The sequence below is a fragment of the Ursus maritimus genome, unplaced genomic scaffold (genome assembly GCF_017311325.1).
Source record: "Ursus maritimus isolate PB19 unplaced genomic scaffold, ASM1731132v1 scaffold_8, whole genome shotgun sequence".
Classification (NCBI taxonomy): Eukaryota; Metazoa; Chordata; class Mammalia; order Carnivora; family Ursidae; genus Ursus; species Ursus maritimus.
The window spans coordinates 46,422,427-46,431,927 of record NW_024426996.1 but is presented as its reverse complement, the minus strand read 5'-3'; positions in this window follow the sequence as shown (position 1 = coordinate 46,431,927).

The following is a 9,501-nucleotide window of genomic DNA, read 5'->3' as shown; positions in this document are numbered from 1 at the left end:
CATATAAATATCATTTCAATCTAAGTACTGTTGTGGACCCATTGGAAAGGAGATGTAATCCTACATAATTAAAATTGTGCCAAAAGAAAGAACATTTTAAGGTTTTAATCCTCAAAATCATTATATTTTAGTGCGTTCAAGATGTGGTCGTTGAGTTTCTTATACAGCTTGTGGTTCTCTGAAGAGTTTCTAATTCCATTTTTTTGTTATTACTGGCAGCAAAACACCCCATAAGTTTAGTCATATTGGTAAAATCTTTCAAAATCTTAATTATACAGATCATTGAATGGGATCTATCTTCTCCTTAAGGAAATTTTTTATAGAACCCTCTGACTTCCTGTTTTTATTCGAACCAATTGCACAGAAATTTCATTGCAAAATTATAATGAATCCAAATGTGCTTCTCTTTCTTGATTTCCTTCTTTACTTTTCAGGAATACAAACTCAAATTTTTTGAAGGATGCCTGCAAGCATGTAATCATTCTTAATCTGGAAGATCTGAAAATGTTTTTAACTTCTCCTCAAACTTGATTGCTATTTTGACTGGATATCGAATTCCAGGTTCAAGCTAATTTTCCCTCAGAAATTCCAGAGTCATTGTTCCATTGCCTCTTGGCCTTCTGTTTGGCTGAGAAGTTTGATAGATTCTTCCTCCTTTGTAGGTAATGTAGATGTACTTTCTAAAGATTTTAAGCAGAGTTTTATTTTGGGGTTGAAATCTGCTAGAATATGTATCTGTAGTGATTGATCCTTTATTTTATTTATATGTGTGTATATATATATATAGATATACACATGTATATATGTATATGTATATATGTGTGTATATATATATATATGTATGTATTTTTTTAAATTAGGCTCTACATGCAATGTGGGGCTCAAATTCACAACCCTGAGATCAAGGGCTACATGCTCTCCCAACTGAGCCAGCCAGGTGCCCCTTCATTTGTATTTTTGGAACAAAGTATGGTCTTTCGTTCTGGAGATTATATTTTCCTTCAGCTCAGAAAAATTTTTTAAAAATTTCTCCTCTTCTCATTTTATATCCTCATTGCTTCATTTCTAGAATACTTCTTAGATATTGTCCTTCCTCTATTGATCTCCCCATCTTCTTACTTTAATAAGTTACATTACTTTGGTCTTTTTGCTTTATAATTATTAATTAGTATATTAATACATGTTTATTGAATAAGTAAATACTGAGCTCTAAGCTCTGTGAATACGATAGGATGTAGGCAAAAATCCTTGTCTTTATATTATAGCATCTAATACACCCTAACTTAGGTTTTCTGAGTGATTTCCTCCTCTCTGTCTTAGCGAACAGTAATTTTGCTTCATTTATGTTTACCTTCTTGTTTTTTAACCTCTACTGAAATTTTAAATTTGTTACCATATTTAAAATATATAAAAAAAAATCGTTTTCTTTTCTTCCACTTTTTTATTAGGCCTCCTCTAGTTTTATGGTTCCAATATCTACTTGAATAGCCCCAAGATTGCTAATTATGTTTCTTAAAAAATTTTAAATTTCAGAGATGTTATGTAAAATTTTTTCAGGTACACATGGAAAAATCAGACCTGATCGCAGATGAAGACAACCTAACTAAATAGCTGTGTTGTCTCTCAGTATGGAAGCTAAAGCTTCGAGGGCGTGATATACTGTGGGATACAAAGGAAGGATAAGGGTACACATAGCACATTCCTCATTTTCTTCCTCTGGGATAGCAATGTTGTTAAATACCCAGGACACAGTCTCTCCTCCAACTCATTACTCGTATTTGAAAGTAGGATTGAAATACACTGGAGCAAACCTATGATCCAAGTGGGTCTAGGTCTCAGCATTGCTGTACCTTGGCCAAGTCTCCTCCAGGAATCACAATATGAGTCTGGTTACTAATAGTAACCTGGAAGCCAGGGGTGTATCAATCTATACACTGGAAAATGGTATACTTTTTTGATGGTGGAAAGGGCAGAACAAACATTTTGGGGAACAACAGTACCATGGTACTGAACATGGCAAGAGTTACATTTTATCTCCTTATTCATGTACTTATCATGGTGAGGGTAATATACCATTTGGTTCACTGAATCTGTAAACCTCTGCCACCAAAGGCTATTAATCATGAGGTTTTTAAGCAGAGATGACTGGGGCTTATGTGGCTAGAGGGAATAGGATATAAGGATAGTACTCAGTATTGGTCTGGAATTCTGGTGCATCTACATTCAAGTCATTCTCAAATTTGAGAGGGGCAATTACAGAGTACTGTCTATGTAATAAGAGTGTTAAAGTTTGCAAAAGTTGGGCAGTCCGTACTGAGGATATGTATACATACATGTGTACCCAGGGTGTGTGGGTGGTGAGGATGGAATCTTTGGGACATGGAATTTAGTTACAGCTGTGGGACCTGGGGAAATGGGAACTGTGAACTTGAACTTCTTACTTTATTCAACAGAGACTTTCCATAAGCAGGTGTTAAACCCAGAATCTGTTCCCCCAACAATGATGTGAAAAACCAAGATTTTTTAAAGACCTATGAACTCATTGGCCAGTTTGTGAATCCTGTCCTAGGAAAAGTCAGTAATTTTTCCTGCCAATGGTACAGTGCTCTTGAGCATAGTTATTGGCAGAATTTTCTTTGCTGGTGTTATGCTGCTTAGGATGGAAGAGCCAGTAGTAAGTGTCAGTACAAACTTCCATCAATAAATATGGGTTTCATGTCTACAAACAATACTTTGGAGACAAGCTCCCTATCACACATCTCACTGAAAGTGGTAAAGGAGTCACTTGCTCTATGCTGCAATAGTCTTGTTACTTGGCTAGAAGACATGTTCCAGGCAGTACAACTGAGAGCAGTCAATTGCTTGTCTGAGCATCAGGCTGGCTAATGTGATAGAGATGAATGTATGCATATACTTATTGGTAGGAGCTGAACAGACAGAGTCCTGGTTACCATGCCAACAAGCTAAGGTTTGAGGTAATTCAAGTAATTCAAGTAATTGACTCAATTTTTTGGAAAGTTTCGTTTTAACCTCCAAATGATCTCTTTTAGTTTAGTGTGTAATTGTGTTTGTGCATGTTGGGATTTCTTTTTTAGCATAAATAGGTCCCCAAATCATCTCTAGTGATACTTAGTTGTTTGCCTATATTTATGAATGATGATTTAGAGGGATTAGCATAGGTAGTTGGTATGCAGGTTTCTTTAAATTTAATGGAAATAGGTTCAGGAATGGGAAGGGAGAGACAACACATCAAATGATTCAGAATATCTAAAATATAATAGCCTTATTCAGAAAATAGTTAAATAAATTTGCTGTACTATTTTTTAATGATGACACTATTGTCACCATCATTATGATTGACCAATATTTTCTCTACCATAAACTTTTGTGTTCACTCTATATTGATAAACTCTAAAAGAGAGAAGGATATATTGGTTTAAATATTGGCTTAGATTAGATAGAATCCCTGTCATAGGAAGATTTAAAGCCTACTGGATCTAATTATCTTTCAGGAACTTTGGAAGATGCATCAACTTGTCAAATCTGCATCAATTTAGCACCAAGAGAAAATATTAAATAAGATGGTTTATTATAAAAAACCTATGAGTAACTATTTTAACTTACTTTACAAAGATTTTCAGACATAACTAGGACAGAAAACAAACAAAGGAAATGTAAACTGTCTTATGGCAATTCTTTCCCCTTTGCCACAAGGAATGTCCTGCATTTATAGCCCTTTAAGTACTGGCTTTAAAATAATGTATTGCCATATTTTATTTGCTCCTTCGTATGTTCAGAGATAAAATAGCAATATCAAAGCAGTAAATACTACACAGAAGAAATTGATGGAAACAGTAGTATAATAAAAAATATAACTCACTTTTCCTATTTATATGTGGATATTGGAAAACAAATGAAACAGAAGGGCGGCTTCTGTGAGAAGAGATACATTTTAAAAAGTGCCATTTACATTTTCTTTTTTAGTTCCTCTTTTTAAAGACTATTTGGTTTGTACATCTTCACTCAACTCTGTAACATGACACCTCTAGAAGGTGGTATTAAAACAGGAGCCAAGATAACTACTGCAGACACTGAAACTAGTCCTGTAGAGGTCACAAAGGGGAGTTCTCCCAAGTGATTGTTTCTCATTTCATTTACTATACAAACGGCTTCCATGACTTTGCTCTCTTGTAACTTCTCTTCAGTGCTTTGCGGAATGATTTTGAGGCACATGTCATTAGCAAAGAACAATAAAAAAGTTTTCAGTTGTTTGTGACAGATGATTTAAATACATATCTACCCCTAAACTGTGGCCTCTTTTTTTCTCAATTAGTATGCTGATATTTTTGTAGTTTTCTTTTTCCATCTCATTTAAAGTAAAAGAATATACTTTATGAAATTTACCTTAAACATTTCCTTTTAATTAGATAGCAATAGGTAAATATCACTGATTGTGATAAATTATCTACTTTGTTATTACAGAATTCTGGCCTTTTCAGTGATTGTCATGAGGTCAAATCATTTTTGCCTACAGTCATTGCTTAAATGCCCCCCAATAGTTGAAGACAGAGCTATTTCTCTGACTCTTGGTGCCACTCCTGGTATATGATAATTTTTCTTTTCTTACACATTTGTTCATGGTTCTAAACTATTCCCTAACTCAATAATAAGCCTTAACCACTGGCATATGGCCTTGTCCCAGAGCATAACTTACTCACTTGTAATGAGGGCTCTGGTACTGAAGAGATAGGGCCTCATTCTAAGAAGCCAAAACTATTCCTTTCCCAGAGCCCAGTCCAATGAAGTCTCTGAGAACCTTAACTTTCATGAAAGAAGTCCTGAATAGACAATGTGGATTTATTACTAGACGTTTATACCAAATACTCCAAGGTGGAAGAAGAGGAGACATTTCTATTTCCTAGGAGGCTGTTTTACTGAAAGTAGTTATACATCATTACAAATAACATGGTTTGTAATGTTGGTTTGTAAATACCCAGTGTAAAGAGTCTCTCTGTCTCTCCTCCCTTCTGTTTGTAGAGGGTGAGTTACTATTTTTTTTTATGAAAGCAATAACTTCCTTGGAGCTCTCCTTAGTACTAAAAAATCAGTACTCCTTTCCTGAAACCTTTGGACGTTTAAAAGTTCAGTCCTATATTTCGTCTAGCTGTACTCTGTTTTTATCACCAGAATCAATATAGTTGCTTCATATTTGACTGATGACCCCAAAGTTTGCTTAGCATTCCCTATAATGTGAATTTCTGTAACTATGTTCTAATAACCATTATTACTCTAGGTCAGCTGACTTTGCGTTTTACTGAAGTTTTTATTGATCTCATAACTAGTCATAGTATTTCTGCTCATACGTTTGTCACCATAGGTCTCCTCTTATTTTGCTCTATCCTTGTAAGAGTTTCCTATACAGAGCAATAAATCAAAGTCGTGTACCTAAAACTCCTTGTAAGAACTTCATTAATTAAAACCTATTGAGGAAAAGGTGATTCTCAGGGGGCAAAGTGTATCATGATACTACATTTCATTAGTTTTTCACAGAGTAATAATTCTGAAATTAGTTTTCATGGTACAATCAATGATGTCTTAGATTTGATTTAAAAATGGTGCCATCTCAACTAATGAATCATCGAGCCTTACATCGAAAACCGGGGATGTACTGTATGGTGACTAACATAATATAATAAAAAATCATTATTAATAAAAAAAAAAAAAAAGAAAGAAAGAAGCCAGCACGAAAAAAAAAAATGGTGCCATCTACCAGCCTTCCAATGCCCTCAAGCATTTTATAATTTTATATCCAAAATGCAGAGACTGAATTGGGCCAGATATTTTAGAGAATGAATTATATAAAGAGTCATTCTTGAAATAAAGCATCACATCATTATGGAGATACTAGAGATGTTGGAGAAATCCCAAGAATAGTCATACTCTAATCAATAGTGTATAAATTAGATCCTGGGTTATAACAATGTCAATTTTTCAAGATCCAATCAGGCAGGGATAATTAGAGTGGACTTGCCAAAATTTAAAAAAAAAACAAAAACATAAAACGCACAAAATCACAACTGGCACAGTATTGCTGTACGCTGACAAATGTTTGGAAAAGTTGGAAATAATTCCCCCTGAAATGGCTAAGTTTCATAGTAGAGTGTTCTGAATAAAAAAAAGATGGAGACAATGGCCAAAACTATCTAATTTTTTTGACCAGTTTAAAAATTTAATAAGGGAGGAGACTTAGCCATCTTGTTAAACTCGCACACAAACCCATTTTATGTTGAAGCCACTTGATCAAAATACATTCTGATAAAAAGGCCATTAAGGATGGTATCCAAGCCCTCTGGCTCTTTTCAGTGGATGACCTTACAGTCCACTGTTGGTTTCACAATTAAGCTGAGAGTCAGTGAGCATAGGCTCTTTACGTTCTACCATTTTGAAGTGGATAAGCTAAATCCGCCTACCCATCAGTGTACAGGATACTGCAGAGTTAGCATCAAACAGTGGCTACGGCTGATGACATTTCCCAGTGAATCTGCTCCACACATTATTCAAGACAGAACCATTTTTAAAAAGAGAGGTATATCTTGGACTTGACAGGCCTGATAAATCAAATCTAGGTTTCAAAGTCAAGAGTAGATTCAGTGAAACCATATGAAGCCATGAGTTGGTTCAGAAAAGCTACATAGTAAAACTCAATGTGTTTCCAGATGTCATAGATATGCTTAAAAGCCCCCATTTGGTTGGAATTTAATAATATCTTAATTAATTTATGTACCCAGATTATAAGGGGAATAACACTGAAATTTAAACAGCCCATAGACTCTGAGATTAGATGTCCTTATTTTTCATTTGGGGCCAAACCAGATAAATTAAGTGATTCTGAACTTGATTGTAAAAAATAGCTGGAAGTGTCTCCCACTGAATTCTAATTCCTACTGAACAACAACTGCAATTAATAAATGGAAGAGACAGTGTTGAAATGGAAATGCACTGGCCAGATCTCCTTCAAGGCAGTACTTGTTCCACCTGTCTGCAGACAGCCTCCAATGGTTAGCTCCTTCAGTGTTTGCTCCAGCTGTGGAGAGCTGCCTCACTGAAGGGATAACCTTCCTGGGGTCATCCACATCAAATAACTAATCATGGTGGGGTATACAGGCCCTGCCATTTTGGTCTGCCAAGGAGTGGGCCATATGTACTCTAGAGCTCAGTACGGGGTTAGCCAAAGCTTTGCTAGGACTGCAATGCTGTTCAGTGCCTCGCTGGGCCTGGTCCTGCCTCCTTCCCTTTCCACGTGCTCTCAATAGTTGTCCTGCATGCCAAACTCCTGTTTGTCTGCGTCTGGAAAACCAGCCTGCAAAATACAGCATACAAAAATGATCTCTGCAAGAAAAATGTCAAGCCCCAACTCTTCCCTGATTGTCACGATAAACGGTTCAACCTACAGAGGGTTTTGGTGTCCTAAAAAATGGCAGCCTGTGATATCTACTCCTGGTTGCTCCAGGAACCAACCAACTTCCTCACTGCCTTGCCAGAAAAGTTGTATGTTATTTCCTTCTTTTTCAGACACTTGCCAAAGAAATAATAGTTATTGGGCATTTCCTGTGTGTGTGTGTGTGTGTGTGTGTGTGTGTGTGTACTATTAGAAAAATCTGGATAAAAAGTAATTTACATCTGGGGAGAGATTTCCAGAGGAGAGAAATGTATATATAAACTGTTGCAGAATGACTCCTGGTCTGGTTTACTTTTAACAGCTTATTTCACCTATTACACCTGCTGATTTCCACTGAATTAAGCAATCTTAAAATCAGCAGAAAAATAAAGGGGCCTATTTTTTGAGAAATGTAAAGGGGTAGTATTAATCCATCCTTGAACCTCCCATTTTTGGCTTCAAGGGAGGTATCTCTCAGTATGGGAAGCTTCTTCTGCAGGACGTATACAGCTGGCCGATATGGATGTGACTTGGTTGCTTAGGGCCCCTGTGTGTCATGCTTTGTACTCATTCTTTTTTTTTTTTTTAAAGGTTCATTTATTTATTAAAGAGAGAGTGAGAGAGTGAGCAGATGGAGGAGCAGAGGGAGAGGGAGAGAGAGAATCTTAAGCAGACTTCCCACTGAGTATGGAGCCCCATGTTGGGCTCAGTCTCATAAACTGAGATCATGACCTGAGCTGAAATCAAGAGTCTGATGCTTAACCAAGTGCTTAACCCAGGTGCCCCACTTTGTTCTCTTCTTAAGAGGGAAGTGAAAAGGGTTGAAGATGGGTCTCAAGGCATCATCTAAATGTACATTATGGCAATCTATTCTCTGACAGGGGCTCTTTCAGCTAATTGCTATTTCCCCTTCTCTCACATTTCTAGTCCCCCACACCTGTCTATCAGATAAAAAAAAAACTCCTTGTAAATAGCACTTACAATGCTTAATTATGGAATGGAGATTCATCTCTTAAAGCCTCAATTACTTTTAAGTCCCTATCAGAAGACTGCAGATCTAAGTCATTCAATGCCTTCAGTTTCCTTAGTTATATAAAATAATAAATATTAGGAATGTGATACATTCCTCTTGTTACATGTTTTTTGAAGGGGGAAATATATTTATTACTGAACCCTGAATATATCAATATAATTTCTCTATTTTCCTTGAAGAAAAATCCAACAAATAAAAAAACACAAAGAAATTATCATACTTGCTCTTCTGTTTTCTCCTAAACCTGAAGATTACCTATATAATCACAATAGAGAATTTAAGTAGCCAGTGAAGTTGCCCTTCCCACCGTCCACCATACATAGCCTCACAACTACCCACTTGTGCTTTCCAGTGAGCATAGAAACTGCTCATGGTTTGACTATTCTGATTTGAGAACGAGTAGTTTCTCTCTAGTTCCTTTTTGAAAATAATAGCTTTTGCAAGCTCCTTTTGGAATATGTTAGTGTCCTCCTGTAGTATCTTTTTTCCTTCTGTCTTCTCTGATTTATCAATTATTTTAAGAATACAAATATGATCTAGGATTAGAAGTTGGCATCAGATTGTGACTAATTCACCCATGCTCTGCCTCTTTTCCTTTCTTTTCCTACCCCCTTATTCTTTTTCACCGTCAATCCCATCTAAATGATCAGCAATGCTTCATGCTCTAGGATATCCCTGACCACAGGTAAGTGATATTTAAGCAACCAAAGCTTGATATTTAGTGGCTTAATATTGAGGTGTCTTTTCTGCCAGGCTACCCATGATATTGCTCATGGTTTTAGTAAGTGGGCTTTAGTATGGTTCCCTATGCATGAATTTGTTGGCTTGTGTTTTATGCAGGAAAAATGGGGGTGGGGGAGAAGCTATCCTGCCTATTCCTCTGATCTCTTTGGGACTGCAGCCCAGTGACTCCTCTTTATTTGAAGAGTTAACTCACCTCCTTACTTGGAGAGTTACTAATCTGCTTGAAGGTGTGATTTTTCACCTCCGTGTTACCACTAGGATAACGGTAGAAGAGGAAAAATATGAT